General features: G+C 49.6%; 1 protein-coding gene and 1 long non-coding RNA gene across 6 annotated transcripts in view; one reads left to right on the forward strand and one right to left on the reverse strand.

The window, feature by feature from the left end:
- Positions 1 to 18,799, forward strand: part of frmd4a (FERM domain containing 4A) — a 765,730-nt gene that overhangs the window by 358,328 nt on the left and 388,603 nt on the right. The window lies entirely within an intron of this gene.
- LOC148145803 (uncharacterized) lies at positions 18 to 4,322 on the reverse strand. Of its 2 annotated transcripts, none has more exons than XR_015761046.1 (3): positions 4,243 to 4,322; positions 1,782 to 1,942; positions 18 to 375 (listed from the first exon to the last, which is right to left on the reverse strand). It is a non-coding gene; the product is annotated as an uncharacterized LOC148145803 (long non-coding RNA). The 2 variants fall into 2 exon arrangements; XR_015761045.1 differs by having other exon boundaries at positions 4,238 to 4,309.

Consider the following 18,799-nt stretch of genomic DNA (forward strand, 5'->3'; position numbering starts at 1 on the left):
CCTGAACTGCTGTGCTCTTCCAGCACCACTAATCCAGAATCTGGTTTCCAGCATCTGCAGTCATTGTTTTTACCTCAGGATTAACAGTCCAGCAATAACACCATTAGGCTACATCACCTCCCTGATTGCGTGACCTTCAGACTCCCAAGGTAGAATAGCCCAAGTTGAGGTGAAGTCACCATCCGCTGAGCGTTAGCCCTGTCAGATAGGGCACTCGATGTTGCAGAGTGAAGTGCTCTGTACTGTGGGCTGCTCAGTTCAGAAGACATGCCGCCTCCAGCAACATAATGTTTCTCAATTGCTCACAGTATCTCTCTGGAGCCCCTTCTCTGAGTGGCCTCGTCACTGAGTAATAATCCACCCAGGTAGATGGTGCTGTGAAGAAGGCATACGGTGTGTTAGGTTTCATTTGCAGAGAGATTGAGTTCCGGAGCCGAAATATCATGCTGCACCTCTACAAAACACTGGTGCGGCCACACTTGGAATATTGTGTACAGTTCTGGTCCCCATATTTCGGGAAGGATGTGGAAGCATTGGAAAAGGTGCAGAGGAGATTTGCCTGGTCTGGAGGGAAGGTCTTATGAGGAAAGGATGAGAAACTTGAACCTGTTCTCATTGGCAAGAAGAAGGCTAAGAGGGGATTTGATAGAGACATATAAGATGATCAGAGGATTAGATAAGGTAGACAGTGAAAGTCTTTTTCCTAGGATGATGACGTCAGCGTGTACAAGGGGGCATAACTATAAATTGAGGGGTGATAGATTTAAGACAGATGTCAGAGGCAGGTTCTTTACACAGAGAGTGGTAAGGGCATGGAATGCCCTACCTACTAATGTAGTCAACTCAGCCACATTAGGGAGATTTAAATGGCCTCCTTCTTCAAAGACCGCAATTTCCCCCCAGATGTGATCGATGATGCTCTCCACCGCATCTCCTCCACTTCCTGCTCCTCCGCCCTTGAGCCCCGCCCCTCCAATCGCCACCAGGACAGAACCTCACTGGTCCTCACCTACCACCCCACAAACCTCCATATACATCGTATCGTCCGTCGTCATTTCCGCCACCTCCAAACGGACCCCACCACCAGGGATATCTTCCCCTCCCCTCCCCTCTCAGCGTTCAGAAAAGACCACTCCCTCCGTGACTCCCTCGTCAGGTCCACACCCCCCACCAACCCAACCTCCACTCCCGGCACCTTCCCCTGCAACCGCAAGAAATGCAAAACTTGCGCCCACACCTCCCCCCTTACTTCCCTCCAAGGCCCCAAGGGATCCTTCCATATCCACCACAAATTCATCTGCACCTCCACACACATCATTTACTGCATCCTCTGCACCCGATGTGGCCTCCTCTATATTGGGGAGACAGGCTGCCTACTTGCGGAACGTTTCAGAGAACACCTCTGGGACACCCGGACAACCAACCCAACCACCCCGTGGCTCAACACTTCAACTCCCCCTCCCACTCCACCAAGGACATGCAGGTCCTTGGATTCCTCCATTGCCAGACCATAGCAACACGACGGCTGGAGGAAGAGCACCTCATCTTCCTCCTAGGAACCCTCCAACCACAAGGGATGAACTCAGATTTCTCTAGTTTCCTCATTTCCCCTCCCCCCACCTTGTCTCAGTCCCAAACCTCGAACTCAGCACCGCCTTCCTAACCTGCAATCTTCTTCCTGACCCCTCTGCCCCCACCCCACTCCGGCCTATCACCCTCACCTTAACCTCCTTCCACCTATCGCATTTCCAACGCCCCTCCCCCAAATCCCTCCTCCCTACCTTTTATCTTAGCCTGCTTGGCGCACCCTCCTCATTCCTGAAGAAGGGCTCATGCCCGGAACGTCGATTCTCCTGCTCCTTGGATGCTGCCTGACCTGCTGCGCTTTTCCAGCAACACATTTTCAGCTCTGATCTCCAGCATCTGCAGTCCTCACTTTCTCCTAGATTTAAACAATCCTTAGATAAGCACATGGATGATTTTGGGATAGTGTAGGGGGACAATCTGAGAATAGTTCACAGGTCGGCGCAACATCGAGGGCTGAAGGGCCTTTTCTGCGCTGTATTGTTCTATGTTCTAAACTCAGGGTAGTGTTTAACTCTGGGCCCAGTGTCACTGGGGTTTAGATGGAGATTTACCAACATTTCACACAGACACAGGAAGGAAATGAGATTTGCTTCCAAACATTGTGGGTTGGATTTGAACCCAGTGATAAAATCTGACCACCCAGAATAATCACACACGGTTGGAGGCATACAAAGTTGAACAATTAGAATCTGTAGCATCAAGGTTTTCACAAATAAGCAAGACCTTAATATATATTCTTGGTTCTTTGATTTATCAGTTGGTGTCATAGAATCCTCATAGTGCAGAAACAGGCCATTCGGCCCAACAAGTTCACACTGACTCTCTGAAGAGCATTCCCACCCAGACCTCATCCCCCTACCCTATCCTTGTAACCTTGCATTTCCCATGGCACCTAGCCTACATATCCCTGAACACTATCGGTAATTTAGCATGGCCAATTCACCTAACCTGCGGACTGTGGGAGGAAACCAGAGCACACGGAGTAAACCCAGGCAGACACGGGGAGAATTTGCAAACTCCACATAGACAGTCACCTGGACGGTGGAATTGAACCTGGGTCCCTGGTGCTGTGAGGCAGCAGTGCTAAGCATTGAACCATCGTAGTGACATTCTGAGCTGTGTGTCAGAAGTCCTTCAACAAATGCAGGACTGAGTGGGAGAGATCCATTTTGCCCAGGGCAGCCATTCACTCCCTGTAAACCTCTGCCCAAATTGAGCCAGGCACCCAGGTGCAATCCAGAGGGTGTGCAGCCCAGGCTGTAGTGCCACCTCTCAAATATGACGCTGAAACAGAAGGCCACCCTGGATGTGAGATAGTGCGGTGGAGTTGTTCAGAGACGGTCAGGGAGTTCTCTCGGCATCCCGGGACAGAATGCCTCCATCAATCCACTGTGATACAAATCAGTAAAATAAAACAAAGACAGAAACAGAAATAGTTGGACAAACTCAGCAGGTCTGGCAGCGTCTGTGGAGAGAAATCAGAGGTAACGTTTCAGATTGAGTGACTCTTTCTCAGATGTGCCCTGAGGAAGGCTGGGTGGACCCGAAATGATAACTCTGTTTCTCTCTCCACAGCTGCTGCCAGATCTGCTGAGTTTCTCCAGCAATTTTAGTTTTATGACACAAATCAGAATATCTGAACATCCACCTGATTTAGTACTGTGACGATTTGCTGTGTACAAGTTACCACAGTTAGCTTTGTAGCCACTGTGCTTACACTTAAAAAAAAACTATTTACCTGATGGAATCATACAGCATGGAAACAGACCCTTTGGCCCAAGCCATCCATGCCAACCAGGTTTCGTAAACTGAACTAGTCCCATTTTCCTGCATTTGGCCCATATCCCTCTTCAACCCTTCCTACTCATCTACCCATCCAAATGCCTTTTAAATGTTGTAATTGTACCAGCCTCCACCGCTTCCTCTGGCAGCTCATTCCATACACGTACCAACCTCTGTGTAAAAAGTTGCGCCTTAGGTCCCTTTTAAATTTTTCCCCTCTCACCTTCAACTTATACCTTCTAGTTCTGGACTCCCCCACCCTGGGGAAAAGACCTTGGCCATTCTTATTATCTATGCCCCTTATGATTTTATAAACTTCTATAAGATCCCCTCAGCTTCCTACGCTCCCAGGAAACTGTCCCGGACTGTCCAGCCTCTCCTTATAACTCAAACCCTCCAGTCTCGGTAACATCCTTGTAAATCTTTTTTGAACCCTTTCCAATTTAATAACATCCTTCCTATAGCAGGGCAACCAGAATTGTACTCAGTACTCCAAAAGTGGCTTCACCAATGTTGTTCACAGCCACAATGTGACATCCCCAACTCCTGTACTCAATGCTTTGACTGAAGAAGGCAAACATGCCAAACATGTAAACCACTTCCCAGCCTCCTGAGAATGAGACTTAATACACGCGCAAGTGTATTCTTTCTTTGGTATTCAGAGCGCAACCTGTTAAGAAATACCTAACTTTCCAAGAATGAATCATGTCTTTGCAATTTAATTCTCAAAGGCCTATAATACTTTGTAGCTCGTGAACTATAAAATGTCTCCCGCTAACACACGATAACACTCTGTCACGCAGGCCTTGTTTAAACGAGTGAGCATTTTTGAAATAATCATTTTAATTGCTATAACAAAAAATGATACCTTACGGGCATCAGCGAGTTGATGAAGCTTGACAGCTCATTCCGTGCAGTACGATGGCAATTTGAAAACGACGGTCTCAGTGAAGGTTTTGGATGATTGCGGGAAGCATTGTGTTGATTTTGTGGCCAATCATCAGCCATTAGAACTGCACAGAGAAATGAATAATTATCACAGTTCCAAGTGCGTAGTTGTGGAAATGATTGACCTCAGGAGTTTGTGAGGTGATGGTAAGAGATGAATACTAATGAAATTCTTTTACTCCTGGCAGTACAAGAAGTTGCAGACTGACTGAGAATCGCTATCTCTGTTCATGGTAACTTGCTGACGTAGCTGTGAATCCAGTGTGCATTGTACAAACTGCAGCACACGTTCAGTTTATCCCATCTCTAGAAAGATTACCATGTTGATGTTAAACTCAGTATTGGTTTGGCCAGGTTTGGCATGATGCAACAATAGCAATTTGCATTTGTTTAGTGTCCTTCACACAAAATGCACTGAGCATATGGCAGTAACATTATCAAACAATATTTGACACCCAGTGGGACTAGATTGGGTTGGGATATCTGGTCGGCATGGACATGTTGGACCGAAGGGTCTGTTTCCGTGCTGTACGTCTCTATGACAGTCAGACAAGGAAATTTAGATTAGATTACTTACAGTGTGGAAACAGGCCCTTCGGCCCAACAAGTCCACACCGACCCGCAGAAGCGCAACCCACCCATACCCCTACATTTACCCCTTACCTAACACTACGGGCAATTTAGTATGGCCAATTCACCTGACCTGCACATCTTTGGACTGTGGGAGGAAACCGGAGCCCCCGGAGGAAACCCACGCAGACACGGGGAGAATGTGCAAACTCCACACAGTCAGTCACCTGAGTCGGGAATTGAACCCGGGTCTCTGGCACTGTGAGGCAGCAGTGCTAACCACTGTGTCACCGTGCCGCCCACAAGTATTAAATAATGACTTCTATCAAAGAGAACAGTTTTAAGGGGCTTTGAAGGGATATGTATGATGGAGAAAGAACTGCAGATGCTGTAAATCAGAAACAAAAACAGAAATTGCTGCAAAAGCTCAACAGGTCTGGCAGCATCTGTGGACAGAAGTCAGAGTTAACGTTACGGGTCAAGTGATCCTTTCTCCAAAGTGAGGTGGAGAGTTGGTGAGGTTTAATGAGGGAACTCCTGGGCTTTGTATCCAGGCAGCTGTAGACATTGCTGGAAGGGTTGGAGTGATTCAATTTGGGAATGCCCAAGTGGTATGCAGGAGAATTATTAACATGCGGGAATGTGACTTCAAGAGGAGAAGCGGGAATGCTGCAGTGAGTAACTCCCCTCCTGCCTCTCCATCCTGCCCACCATTTACAAGACAAAACTCAGGAGTGTCCCCACTTGCCTGGATGGGGGCAGCTCCAACAACACTCAAGGAGCTCGACACCATCCAGATACTAGAATGACAAGGGCAGTATTGGAGTTGAGAGTGTGGTGCTGGAAAAGCACAGCCGGTCAGGCAGTAACTGAGGAGCAGGAGAGTCGACGTTTCGGACAAAAGCCCTTCATTAGGAGTTTTCCAGTACCACACTCTTGATTCTGATCTCCAGCATCTGTAGTCCTCATTTTCACCTCCTGACTTGGAAATATATCGCTGTTCCTTCAGTGTCGCTGGGTCAAAATCCTGGAATTGCTTCCATCCCGGGGACTGTGGCAGTTCTGCAAGGCCAGACCTGCTCCAGTGTGATAGGCCGGGGGACTGCTTTGTGCTGGGAATGTCGAATAACAGGAAATGCTACAGGAAGTGATACAGGTAAAACATTGAATGTTTTCAAGAGGGAGTTAGATATAGTTCTCAGGGCTAAAGGGATCAAAGGGTATAGGGGTGAAGCAGGAATGGGGCTCTGAGTTCGATGGTCATATTGAATGGGGGAGCAGGTGAGGAGGGCTGAATGGCCTACTCCTGTTCCTATTTGCTATGGTTTTATATTTACTGTGTGTAAAGGAGAACCCATCTTAAATATGCTCATGTCACAGATCAATCGTGTTCGCAGGAAAACATGATTACATTTCCATAGGTTTGGACTGATAGGCGGATTAGCCATGTATCAGAGAAAAAGAACACTCCTGATTATCCGAGATGTAAGCGCAGCAGAAGGCAGCAAGCGTTGATGAGAATATGAAGAGATTAGAATCAATCTGTACAGCCCTGGTTAGGAAAGGGCAGTGTCAAATTGGAACTTATACCTTCATCATTGGAAAGAGCACCAGCCTCAATCCCAGGATCAAGCTGCATTCAAATAGCGCCGGTGGCTGGGTTACTGACTGATTTTCTCTACAGCATATACTTTCATGGAATCATCAAATCCCCTAGAGTGTGTAAGTAGGCCATTTGGCCCATTGAGTCCACACTGACCCTGTGAAGACCATCCCACCCAGACCCAGTCCCCTTACCCCTTGGCCAATTCACCTTGCCTGCACAGCTTTGGACTGTGGGAAGGAACCAGAGCATCCAGGGAAAGCCCACACAGACACGAGAAGAACATGCAAACACCACACAGCCAGTCGCCCAAGGCTGGAATCAAACCCAGGTCCCTAGCGCTGTGAGGCACCATACCACCCATTATTCAGCAAACAACTTTGCAGAGTTATTCAGTTCAGCAGAGGCGTTGCATGTAGGTCGGTTTGCTTAAATGAACAACATCACTCTAGTATACCCCATTCCACTTAGAATGGCCCTACGTTGATGTTAAATGATGTGGCCATTGCGCAGGATTTGACACATGTTTCTGTGAGGACCCTGAACTGCCCTTTATCCATGCAGGCTTTGTGGACACAACCCCTTCCAGCACGTGGTCCCACGCCTTGGAATGTTCCGGTCTGCCCGCCAGTATTCAGTAACTCCACTTATCCAGGAAGTGGGGGTCACTGAGCTGAGGTTTGGGGTATCATAGCCCTCATACCTCCTCATGGGGCACAAAGGGTGGAGGGAGAGCTGCTGAAGGGGAGCGAGTAGAGAATATTAAATACTTAGGGTAAAGCAAACTATCAGTCAGAAATCCTAATAGGATTACAGTTTCATAATTCCCACAGGCTGCCTTTAATTAATGCACTGATCATTCTCGGCACTGTTGACCTGTAAGAAATGAGTTGCCCAGCGACCAAACTCTTCTGCAAAAGCCGAGTAATACACATCTCGCTATCCCTGAGGTCTGTTACTTATTTTACTGCAATCACCCCGTGGATTAAACTCTGTCCTTCCCATTCTCTGTCGGAAGGTAGGCCCCTTATTCTTCAATTTACTGCTGGAACAGGGTCAGGTTGACCTTATCTCTCACTGTTTGCCGCATATTTCAATGAGATTCTTTCTCCAAGAGTGCCTTTCAAGTCTCTGCTGGTAACTCTGGCCCCCTAAAGCTCGGGCAGCTCCCACACACAGAGGGAGAAATCAAATAGCAGCTTAGCACGATCCACTACTGTCCACATCACCAACCCATCCCCAGCAGAGTTGGGAACACTCCCAGGAACAGTAGGTGACTCAGAGAACGTGCAGGGGAAAAGGAAATGCACTTTGTAAAGGATCCATTTAATAACAGAGTATCTCAGACTCCTGCCCAAATCATTGAATGCCAACTCTGTGGAAATAGCCCATAGCAATCCTCCAAAGAGCATCCCATCCAGACACAGCCTCCCTCACCATACCCTTGCATTTCCCAGGGTCAATCCACCTAAGCTGCACATCTTTGAACTGTAGGAGGAAGCCCAAGCATCCAGAGGGAACCCACTCAGACACAGGGGGGAATGTGTAAACTCCACACTGACAGCCTTAGGGTGAGAATTGAAGCTGGGTCCCTGAAGCAGCAGTACTAACCCCTGAGCAGCAGTACTAACCCCTGAGCAGCAGTACTAACCCCTGGAGCAGCAGTACTAACCCCTGAGCAGCAGTACTCACCCTTGAGCAGCAGTACTCACCCCTGAGCAGCAGTACTAACCCCTGAGCAACAGTACTAACCCCTGAGCAGCAGTACTAACCCCTGAGCAACAGTACTAACCCCTGAGCAGCAGTACTAACCCCTGAGCAGCAATACTAACCCCTGAGCAGTGGTACTAACCCCTGAGCAGCAGTACTAACCCCTGAGCAACAGTACTAACCCCTGAGCAGCAGTACTAACCCCTGAGCAGCAGTACTAACCCCTGCAGCAGCAGTACTAACCACTGAGCAGCAATACTCACCCCTGAAGCAGCAGTACTAACCCCTGAGCAGCAGTACTAACCCCTGAGCAGCAGTACTAACCCCTGAAGCAGCAGTACTAACCCCTGAGCAGCGGTACTAACCCCTGAGCAGCAGTACTAACCCCTGAGCAGCAGTACTAACCCCTGAGCAACAGTACTAACCCCTGAGCAGCAGTACTAACCCCTGAGCAGCAGTACTAACCCCTGAGCAGCAATACTCACCCCTGAGCAACAGTACTAACCCCTGAGCAGCAGTACTAACCCCTGAAGCAGCAGTACTAACCCCTGAGCAGCAATACTCACCCCTGAAGCAGCAGTACTAACCCCTGAGCAGCAGTACTAACCCCTGAAGCAGCAGTATTAACCCCTGAGCAGCAGTACTAACCCCTGAAGCAGCAGTACTAACCACTGAGCAGCAATACTCACCCCTGAAGCAGCAGTACTAACCCCTGAGCAGCAGTACTAACCCCTGAGCAGCAGTACTAACCCCTGAAGCAGCAGTACTAACCCCTGAGCAGCGGTACTAACCCCTGAGCAAAAGTACTAACCCCTGAGCAGCAGTACTAACCCCTGAGCAACAGTACTAACCCCTGAGCAGCAGTACTAACCCCTGAGCAGCAGTACTAACCCCTGAGCAGCAATACTCACCCCTGAGCAGCAGTACTAACCCCTGAAGCAGCAGTACTAACCCCTGAGCAGCAATACTCACCCCTGAAGCAGCAGTACTAACCCCTGAGTAGCAGTACTAACCCCTGAAGCAGCAGTATTAACCCCTGAGCAGCAGTACTAACCCCTGAAGCAGCAGTACTAACCCCTGAGCAGCAATACTAACCCCTGAGCAGCAATACTAACCCCTGAGCAGCAATACTAACCCCTGAGCAGCAGTACTAACCCCTGAAGCAGCAGTACTAACCCCTGAAGCAGCAGTACTAACCCCTGAGCAGTAGTACTAACCCCTGAAGCAGCTGTACTAACCCCTGAAGCAGCAGTACTAACCCCTGAAGCAGCAGTACTAACCCCTGAGCAGCAGTACTAACCACTGAAGCAGCAGTACTAACCCCTGAGCAGCAGTACTAACCCCTGAGCAACAGTACTAAACCCTGAGCAGCAGTACTAACCCCTGAAGCAGCAGTACTAGCCCCTGAGCAGCAGTACTAGCCCCTGAGCAACAGTACTAACCCCTGAGCAGCAGTACTAACCCCTGAGCAGCAGTACTAACCCCTGAGCAGCAGTACTAACCTCTGAAGCAGCAGTACTAACCCCTGAGCAGCAGTACTAACCCCTGAAGCAGCAGTACTAACCCCTGAAGCAGCAGTACTAACCCCTGAGCAACAGTACTAACACCTGAAGCAGCAGTACTAACCCCTGAGCAGGGGAAAGTGAGGTCTGCAGATGCTGGAGATCAAAGTTGAAACTTTATTGCTGGAACAGCACAGCAGGTCAGGCAGCATCCAGGGAACAGGAGATTCGACGTTTCGGGCACAGGCCCTTCCTGAAGAAGGGCCTGTGCCCGAAACGTCGAATCTCCTGTTCCCTGGATGCTGCCTGACCTGCTGTGCTGTTCCAGCAATAAAGTTTCAACTAACCCCTGAGCAGCAGTACTAACCCCTGAAGCAGCAGTACTAACCCCTGAAGCAGCAGTACTAACCCCTGAGCAGCAATACTCACCCCTGAAGCAGCAGTACTAACCCCTGAGCAGCAGTACTAACCCCTGAAGCAGCAGTACTAACCCCTGAGCAGCGGTACTATCCCCTGAGCAGTACTAACCCCTGAGCAACAGTACTAACCCCTGAGCAGCAGTACTAACCCCTGAGCAACAGTACTAACCCCTGAGCAGCAGTACTAACCCCTGAGCAGCAGTACTAACCCCTGAAGCAGCAGTACTAATCCCTGAGCAGCAGTACTAACCCCTGAGCAACAGTACTAACCCCTGAAGCAGCAGTACTAACCCCTAAGCAGCTGTACTAACCCCTGAGCAGCAGTACTAACCCCTGAGCAGCAGTACTAACCCCAGAAGCAGCAGTACTAACTCCTGAGCAGCAGTACTAACACCTGAGCAGCAGTACTAACCTCTGAAGCAGCAGTACTAACCCCTGAGCAGCAGTACTAACCCCTGAAGCAGCAATACTAACCCCTGAGCAACAGTACTAACTCCTGAGCAACAGTACTAACCCCTGAAGCAGCAGTACTAACTCCTGAGCAACAGTACTAACCCCTGAGCAGCAGTACTAACACCTGAGCAACAGTACTAACCCCTGAAGCAGCAGTACTAACCCCTGAAGCAGCAGTACTAACCCCTGAGCAGCAGTACTAACCCCTGAGCAACAGTACTAACTCCTGAGCAACAGTACGAACCCCTGAAACAGCAGTACTAACCCCTGAGCAGCAGTACTAACCCCTGAGCAACAGTACTAACCCCTTAGCAACGGCACTAACCCCTGAGCCACCACGCTGCTCCAATGACCTGAAGCGTGGAGCTGAATTTTCAGAGTCGACCGCATCGCTGTGGGTCTGGAGTCACATGGAGGCCAGACCAGGTAAGGATGGCAGTTTCCTTCCCTAAACGACATTTGTGAAGCAAGATAGGTTTCAATGACGATAGACATTAGTTAAATAGAGCTGAAAATGTGTTGCTGGAAAAGCGCAGCAGGTCAGGCAGCATCCAGGGAACAGGAGAATCGACGTTCTTCAGGAATCTCATTAGTTAAATAGTCCCTGTTAGAGAAGCTTTTAATTGTAGATTCTTTTTAAAGTTTCATTTGTGTATCACTGTCTACCCTGGTGTCAGGCCAATTGGTTTGATATGAAGTCTAACAGCTTTGCAGAAAATATTGATGGGCTGTAAGGTTCAATGAATAACTATCTTCTGGTCACAGATGGTTGAGGTCAATGTAGAGACCATTTTATTTTTCCGATCTGCCTGTCCTTCCACAGAGTTATGAGCCAACGTACATCATCATTCCCTGACATAAAGAGCCATTAAACCCGAATTCTGTTGTTCAGAATCAGTCCATTAATCGAGGTAATTTCCTTCCTTATTGACAGGAAAATGCATAACTTCATAATATTGCTTAACATACGAGTTCTTTGTTTGAGCAGTTGAGAGGGGCCTGAAGAGGTCTGAATGGTGTTTTGTATGCACTGTGTTCTGGGCCTGGGCCTGCAGCACTTTCGATAATAGCCTGTGATGAATCATACTTTGCTAAACCCAGATCAAAAAGGCTTCACTGTTGACTGCTTGCTTTAATCTCATGTAGAAATCTCTCCACAAGGACTGTGTGATGGCTCTTGTGAATTAAATCTGCTCAACTGCTCCTTAACATTCTCATTCCACATTTCCTGTTGCAGCTGCTTTTCCATTATTGTTTTGGAAAGAGTTGATCAAACTAGTTTGCATAAAATTGCCTACTGACAATCTTCCAAAACGCTCATTACTGGAATTGTTCTGCGCATCTCACACTTACACCCTGGATTTCATATTTCCAAAGTGGATGTGAGCCGGAAGGATTTTTGGATATAAGTGAGTTAAAGTAAAGGTAAAATATACCCCCTTGGTTGAGTTAGCTTTTTAAAATTATTTACATACCATTATGATAAATAGTACTTTGAAGTTAAACACAGAGCCCATCTGCTGAGGTGAGTAACTTGCTGGTTTCTGAGCAATGTGTATCCCTCAGACATGAATCACAAACTACATTATCTGGTCATTATCACATTGCTGTTTGTAGGATCTTGCTGTGTACACATTAGCTGCTTTAAAGTGGTGCAGCACTGCAACGTTGGCTGGCATGTGGCACAGTGGTTAGCACTGCTGCTTCACAGCACTAGGGACCTGGGTTTGATTTCACCCTCGGGTGACTGTGTGGAGTTTGCACATTCTCCCCGTGTCTGTATGGGTTGCCTCTGGGTGCTCCAATTTTCTCCCACAGCCCGAGGGTATACAGGTGAGTGGATTAGCCTTGCTAAATTGCCCATAGTGTCCAGGGATGTGCAGCCCATGGTGAGTTAGCCATGGGAAATACAGGTTTACAGAGTAAAGGAATGGAGGTGGGTCTGGCTGGTATACTGTCCAGCTGGTTGGTTTGGACCCAATTGGTTAAATGGCCTGCTTCCACACTGCAACAATTTGATGAAATCCATGCCCTCTGGTCATTAAAATGACCAAATGCTAATGATGCTCATTTGAAGAGCTAGTGCAGGCATGATGGGCTGAATGGCCTCCTTCTGTGCAGTAACAAGTCTGTGAAAAGGCGCTACAGCATGTAAATCCTTAGGATGGTCGGACAGAACTTGGATGTTGCTAGAGAGAGAGGGAGAGATGTGGTATTGAAGCATTTTGACTTGCAGTCATCAGGACACACACAAAAATGTCAAATTTCAGAAGATCAATTTCTACTGCAAAAGGAACTGGTGCTGATTGGCTGGAATATTGACTCTGATTAGCTGAGGAGAAAGTGAGGACTGCAGATGCTGGAGATCAGAGTCAAAGAGTGTGGTGCTGGAAAAGCACAGCAGGTCAGACAGCATCCAAGGAGCAGGAGAATCAATGTTTCGGGCATGAGCCCTTCTTCAGGAATTCAGGAATCTCCTGCTCCTTGGATGCTGCCTGACCTGCTGCGCTTTTCCAGCAATACATTTTCAGCTCTGATCTCCAGCATCTGCAGTCCTCACTTCCTCCTAGAAGATTTTAACCTACTGCAAATCCTCTTGCAAGGATACCTTCCTTGAAGAAGCTCTCTTCCTCCCTCTACAAGGATTTCAGTGAGTCCCTCTCTCACTGCACACCCCAGGTCATCTGATTAGCTGAGACATTGTCAGGGAGAGAGTTATGAGAAACATTAGACTCCCCAAGCTCTCAGATAATGTTTAAAAAATACAAATCATGAGCATGTTACTTTTGTTTGCAGAGAATGGGTCTATCTTTCTGAATGTGCGCCGTTTCCTGCAAAAGGGTTTGATCCATGTAACAAAGTAATGAAGGTTTGCTGTTAGTGTCATTCTTCATGAACTCAGGATTGTTCAGCATGTGCAGCCCAATTGCTGGCTGAAACTCCTGGACCTCCCACACTACCCCTACTGTGGCTGTCCCTACACGTGTAAACTACAGCGGTTCAACAAGGCAACTTCCCCATCACCTTCTCAAGTGGCAACTGGGCATGGGCAATAAATGCTGGGCCCAGCCAGCAACATCCAAGTCCCACAAGTGATTAAAAAAGCCTGCAGAATCATATCTAACAGCAAATATTTTGTTTTTGGTTTTGGAATCATGTGCTAATTTCCTCATGCCCAACATCATTATCCTTCAGTTATTCAGGCTAGACAATGTAACGACTCAGTTGGCCCATGCTATTGAACAAGAAGTCACTTTAAGCACAGTGATGCACCATCATTATTTATGGTGCTTTGGTACGGCCAAATTACTTTGTACAACAGCTTTGGCCCTGATGTTATGGGGATTGCACAGCTCAGAGTAAGAGCGGTTTTGACTATATACCCTGTAAAGTTTTGTTTCTCCGCAGATTCCTAACAGGAAATGCCATCCCTTCACAGTACAGCACTCCCACAGTACGGCATTGGACTGTCACTGTGACAGTGTAGCACTCCCACAGTACGGCATTGGACTGTCACTGTGACAGTGTAGCACTCCCACAGTACGGCATTGGACTGTCACCGTGAGAGTGTAGCACTCCCACAGTACGGCATTGGACTGTCACCGTGACAGTGTAGCACTCCCACAGTAAGGCATTGGACTGTCACCGTGACAGTGTAGCACTCCCACAGTACGGCATTGGACTGTCACTGTGACAGTGTAGCACTCCCACAGTACGGCATTGGACTGTCACCGTGACAGCGTAGCACTCCCACAGTAAGGCATTGGACTGTCACTGTGACAGTGTAGCACTCCCACAGTACGGCATTGGACTGTCACCGTGACAGCGTAGCACTCCCACAGTACGGCATTGGGCTGTCACTGTGACAGTGTAGCACTCCCACAGTACGGCATTGGACTGTCACCGTGACAGCGTAGCACTCCCACAGTACGGCATTGGGCTGACACTGTGAGAGTGTAGCACTCCCACAGTACGGCATTGGACTGTCACCGTGACAGCGTAGCACTCCCACAGTACGGCATTGGGCTGTCACTGTGAGAGTGTAGCACTCCCACAGTACGGCATTGGACTGTCACCGTGACAGCGTAGCACTCCCACAGTACGGCATTGGGCTGTCACTGTGAGAGTGTAGCACTCCCACAGTACGGCATTGGACTGTCACCGTGACAGTGTAGCACTCCCACAGTACGGCATTGGACTGTCACTGTGACAGTGTAGCACTCCCACAGTACAGCATTGGACTGTCACCGTGACAGTGTAGCACTCCCACAGTACGGCATTGGACTGTCACCGTGACAGTGTAGCACTCCCACAGTACGGCATTGGACTGTCACCGTGACAGTGTAGCACTCCCACAGTACGGCATTGGACTGTCACTGTGACAGCGTAGCACTCCCACAGTACGGCATTGGACTGTCACCGTGACAGCGTAGCACTCACACAGTACGGCATTGGACTGTCACCGTGACAGCGTAGCACTCCCACAGTACGGCATTGGACTGTCACCGTGACAGTGTAGCACTCCCACAGTACGGCATTGGACTGTCACTGTGACAGCGTAGCACTCCCACAGTACGGCATTGGACTGTCACCGTGACAGCGTAGCACTCACACAGTACGGCATTGGACTGTCACCGTGACAGCGTAGCACTCCCACAGTACGGCATTGGACTGTCACCGTGACAGTGTAGCACTCCCACAGTACGGCATTGGACTGTCACTATGACAGTGTAGCACTCCCACAGTACGGCATTGGACTGTCACTGTGACAGCGTAGCACTCCCACAGTACGGCATTGGACTGTAACTGTGACAGTGTAGCACTCCCACAGTACGGCATTGGACTGTCACTGTGAGAATGTAGCACTCCCACAGTATGGCATTGGACTGTCACTGTGACAGTGTAGCACTCCCACAGTACGGCATTGGACTGTCACTGTGACAGTGTAGCACTCCCACAGTACGGCATTGGACTGTCACTGTGACAGCGTGGCACTCCCACAGTATGGCATTGGACTGTCACCGAGACAGTGTAGCACTCCCACAGTACGGCATTGGACTGTCACTGTGACAGCGTAGCACTCCCACAGTACGGCATTGGACTGTCACTGTGACAGTGTAGCACTCCCACAGTACGGCATTGGACTGTCACTGTGAGAATGTAGTACTCCCACAGTACGGCACTGGACTGTCACTGTGACAGTGTAGCACTCCCACAGTACGGCATTGGACTGTCACTGTGACAGTGTAGCACTCCCACAGTATGGCATTGGACTGTCACCGTGACAGTGTAGCACTCCCACAGTACGGCATTGGACTGTCACTGTGACAGTGTAGCACTCCCACAGTACGGCACTGGACTGTCTCTGTGAGAATGTAGCACTCCCATAGTACGGCATTGGACTGTCACTGTGACAGCGTAGCACTCCCACAGTACGGCATTGGACTGTCACTGTGACAGTGTAGCACTCCCACAGTACGGCATTGGACTGTCACTGTGACAGTGTAGCACTCCCACAGTACGGCATTGGACTGTCACTGTGAGAGTGTAGCACTCCCACAGTACGGCATTGGACTGTCACCGTGACAGTGTAGCACTCCCACAGTACGGCATTGGACTGTCACTGTGACAGTGTAGCACTCCCACAGTACGGCATTGGACTGTCACCGTGACAGTGTAGCACTCCCACAGTACGGCATTGGACTGTCACCGTGACAGTGTAGCACTCCCACAGTACGGCATTGGACTGTCACTGTGACAGCGTAGCACTCCCACAATACGGCATTGGACTGTCACCGTGACAGAGTAGCACTCCCACAGTACGGCATTGGACTGTCACTGTGACAGCGTAGCACTCCCACAGTACGGCATTGGACTGTCACTGTGACAGCGTAGCACTCCCACAGTACGGCATTGGACTGTCACTGTGACAGCGTAGCACTCCCACAGTACGGCATTGGACTGTCACTGTGACAGCGTAGCACTCCCACAGTACGGCATTGGACTGTCACTGTGACAGCGTAGCACTCCCACAGTACGGCATTGGACTGTCACTGTGACAGCGTAGCACTCCCACAGTACGGCATTGGACTGTCACCGTGACAGTGTAGCACTCCCACAGTACGGCATGGGACTGTCACTGTGACAGTGTCACACTCCCACAGTACAGCAATGGATTGTCACAGTGACAGTGTAGCACTCCCACAGTACGGCATGGGACTGTCACTGTGACAGCGTAGCACTCCCAGAGTACGGCATGGGACTGTCACTGTGACAGCGTAGCACTCCCACAGTATGGCAATGGATTGTCACCGTGACAGTGTAGCACTCCCACAGTACGGCATTGGACTGTCACCGTGACAGTGTAGCACTCCCACAGTACGGCAATGGACTGTCATCGTGACAGTGTAGCACTCCCACAGTACGGCATTGGACTGTCACCATGACAGTGTCACACTCCCACAGTACGGCATTGGACTGTCACCGTGACAGTTTAGCACTCCCACAGTACGGCATTGGACTGTCACCGTGACAGTGTAGCACTCCCACAGTACGGCAATGGACTGTCATCGTGACAGTGTAGCACTCCCACAGTACGGCATTGGACTGTCACCATGACAGTGTCACACTCCCACAGTACGGCATTGGACTGTCACCGTGACAGTGTAGCACTCCCACAGTACGGCATTGGACTGTCACCATGACAGTGTCACACTCCCACAGTACGGCATTGGACTGTCACTGTGACAGCGTAGCACTCCCACAGTATGGCATTGGACTGTCACTGTGACAGTGTAGCACTCCCACAGTACGGCATTGGACTGTCACTGTGAGAGTGTAGCACTCCCACAGTACGGCATTGGACTGTCACTGTGACAGTGTAGCACTCCCACAGTACGGCATTGGACTGTCACCGTGACAGTGTAGCACTCCCACAGTACGGCATGGGACTGTCACTGTGACAGTGTAGCACTCCCACAGTACGGCACTGGACTGTCACTGTGAGAATGTAGCACTCCCACAGTATGGCATTGGACTGTCACTGTGACAGTGTAGCACTCCCACAGTACGGCATTGGACTGTCACTGTGAGAATGTAGCACTCCCACAGTACGGCATTGGACTGTCACTGTGACAGTGTAGCACTCCCACAGTACGGCATTGGACTGTCACCGTGACAGTGTAGCACTCCCACAGTACGGCATTGGACTGTCACTGTGACAGTGTAGCACTCCCACAGTACGGCATTGGACTGTCACTGTGACAGTGTAGCACTCCCACAGAACGGCATTGGACTGTCACTGTGACAGTGTAGCACTCCCACAGTACGGCATTGGACTGTCACCGTGACAGTGTAGCACTCCCACAGTACGGCATTGGACTGTCACTGTGACAGTGTAGCACTCCCACAGTACGGCATTGGACTGTCACTGTGACAGCGTAGCACTCCCACAGAATGGCATTGGACTGTCACTGTGACAGTGTAGCACTCCCACAGTACGGCATTGGACTGTCACTGTGACAGTGTAGCACTCCCACAGTACGGCATTGGACTGTCACTGTGACAGTGTAGCACTCCCACAGTACGGCATTGGACTGTCACTGTGACAGCGTAGCACTCCCACAGTATGGCATTGGACTGTCACTGTGACAGTGTAGCACTCCCACAGTACGGCATTGGACTGTCACTGTGACAGTGTAGCACTCCCACAGTACGGCATTGGACTGTAACTGTGACAGTGTAGCACTCCCACAGTACGGCATTGGACTGTCACTGTGAGAATGTAGCACTCCCACAGTACGGCACTGGACTGTCTCTGTGAGAATGTAGCACTCCCAAAGTACGGCATTGGACTGTCACTGTGACAGCGTAGCACTCCCACAGTACGGCATTGGACTGTCACCGTGACAGTGTAGCACTCCCACAGTACGGCATTGGACTGTCACTGTGACAGTGTAGCACTCCCACAGTACGGCATTGGACTGTCACTGTGAGAGTGTAGCACTCCCACAGTACGGCATTGGACTGTCACCGTGACAGTGTAGCACTCCCACAGTACGGCATTGGACTGTCACTGTGACAGTGTAGCACTCCCACAGTACGGCATTGGACTGTCACTGTGACAGTGTAGCACTCCCACAGTACGGCATTGGACTGTCACCGTGACAGTGTAGCACTCCCACAGCACGGCATTGGACTGTCACTGTGACAGCGTGGCACTCCCA

Source organism: Chiloscyllium plagiosum, unplaced genomic scaffold, assembly GCF_037043375.1.
Source record: "Chiloscyllium plagiosum isolate Xiang-an unplaced genomic scaffold, Cpla_swu_hap1 HiC_scaffold_23, whole genome shotgun sequence".
Taxonomy (NCBI): Eukaryota; Metazoa; Chordata; class Chondrichthyes; order Orectolobiformes; family Hemiscylliidae; genus Chiloscyllium; species Chiloscyllium plagiosum.